The sequence below is a fragment of the Amphimedon queenslandica genome, unplaced genomic scaffold (genome assembly GCF_000090795.2).
Source record: "Amphimedon queenslandica unplaced genomic scaffold, v1.1 AMPQUscaffold_6015_Cont22023, whole genome shotgun sequence".
Taxonomy (NCBI): Eukaryota; Metazoa; Porifera; class Demospongiae; order Haplosclerida; family Niphatidae; genus Amphimedon; species Amphimedon queenslandica.
In genome coordinates this window covers 1-1,786 of record NW_003553690.1, presented here as the reverse complement: position 1 = coordinate 1,786, position 1,786 = coordinate 1, and the positions used below count along the sequence as shown (strand labels likewise).

The 1,786-nt window shown below is 36.3% G+C and overlaps 1 long non-coding RNA gene across 1 annotated transcript; it reads right to left on the bottom strand.

The window, feature by feature from the left end:
• Positions 1-1,055: 1,055 nt before the first annotated feature.
• On the bottom strand, positions 1,056-1,327 carry LOC109592197 (uncharacterized). The gene is made up of 2 exons (XR_002190226.1): positions 1,244-1,327; positions 1,056-1,201 (listed from the first exon to the last, which is right to left on the bottom strand). It is a non-coding gene; the product is annotated as an uncharacterized LOC109592197 (long non-coding RNA).
• Positions 1,328-1,786: the final 459 nt, after the last annotated feature.

Below are 1,786 nucleotides of genomic sequence, written 5' to 3'. Positions count from 1 at the left end.
CTCACAGCCTACGAAGCATTCTCTTCATATTATGTCCTGTTCTTAATTTTAGGGCGCTTGGATGTAAGGTTTAGGGTTTAGTGTTTAGTTTTTAGGTGCTCGAGCCTAATTAGGATCTTCCAATTATGTTACATTTATAATTTTCGGTTTTACCTGTTTTTGAGTTTTACTGTTCATTTTTTAGGTCTTCCATTACTTATCAGTACCTGCTTTTCTTCATACTCGGTTTTTCAATCATTTTTTACTGTTTGTAATGTTTTTATAATATTTTTTTGATTTTATGGTTTTTAAACAATTACAGAGTGTGAGCCTTAGCCTCCTCCACCCTACCCCCTCCATGGTAGCCTCCTCCAGCCCACCTCCTCCATGGGAGGTGCTCCTTATATAGCAACTTTCCAGCTCAGCTATTGTGGGGCGTCCGTGTATGATGTCTGAGTGACGTCAGCAATATCAAAATGGCGTTTTAAAGGGTACCGGTATACTACACTCGCCCCCATTTCCATCATGCTCTTGAGCCTTGTTTCTCTTTTTATTGGGGTAGGCTGAGCTAACAACTGGTCAGTTGCCTCTTTCTTGCAGTTCAACAGTGCAATTACTTATTAAAATTAGTTATTTAACCTTAATAAATGGGCGTGGTCAATAGATCGAGGAAAATTGCATAAAATTTTCGATAATGATTCAAATCGATTCCGTAAAATATAGTTTATATCGATAAAGAATCGATATATCGCCCATCACTACTTTGTGGCTAAAAAGAGAAGATGGTGGCTGTGCAAGTAGATGTGTATCTCCTAAACAGAAGCACAGATGAAGCTCATTCTTGATAATAGCAAGGAGGAGAGTTGTTTCTATTAGAATATGGTAAAATAAAGAGAACAGCTCTTGTATATCAAGGATTTTAGGTCGCCTAATTGTGACCAAGTTTACGGCACTTTTTCTACAATTATATCTGCTCCATTAAGATTGAAACTAGCAGGACATGTAGATTACACCTACCTAAGTCTATGGAAAGACTTTAGAGGTTCCAGGTAGTCTGTGAATGATTTGCACAAAAATCAAAGTCAAACAATTCTTATTAAACAAATAATTTTCACGGTGGCATATCTTTGCTTAAACTTCGCACATGAAAACCAAACTTGCTTCTTTATAACAAGCAACTTCTCCTCTTTTAATGGTGCTAGTTACAGCACTGTTTAAGTATCTATGTAAGAAAAATAAGTAAAATAGTATGGGTATCCATTACAGCATGAGTGAAACCATATGATTTCCTGTACTTCCGGTGTTCAGAGAAGTGTAGGGCCTTCGTGTGTAGACTGCACTGTACTGTGCTTGTGTCATGTGACTTGTAAAGGATATAGATCTAACTAGATCTGTACCTCTAATGTACTGGTACGACTTTCAGGATATTCTTTTTCTATTAAAGTGTATACTACATCCTCCCGATAATTTTAATATTTTTAATTATGTCTCCTTCAGTGACACCACGACTAGAACTGCTGGTATGGGTAAGCTGAAGTATGTGTTTAAACGCTTGTCTAGTAGTAGACATTTCTACTTCAATCGAGTGGTTCATCTGTGGAACAGTCTCCCCTTTCTAGATCTTTCTCGCTCTTTTAATTATCTTAAGAATTTTATTTATAATCATTTGTGGAATCACTTTCTAGTTTATTTTGATAACACTAATGTATGTTCTTACCATTATGTTTGTCCTTGTAGTAATTGTCACCTAATTCATATCTATTAATATTACTTCAGATTTTGTGGTTGCTGCACAAGTTGCTGTAGC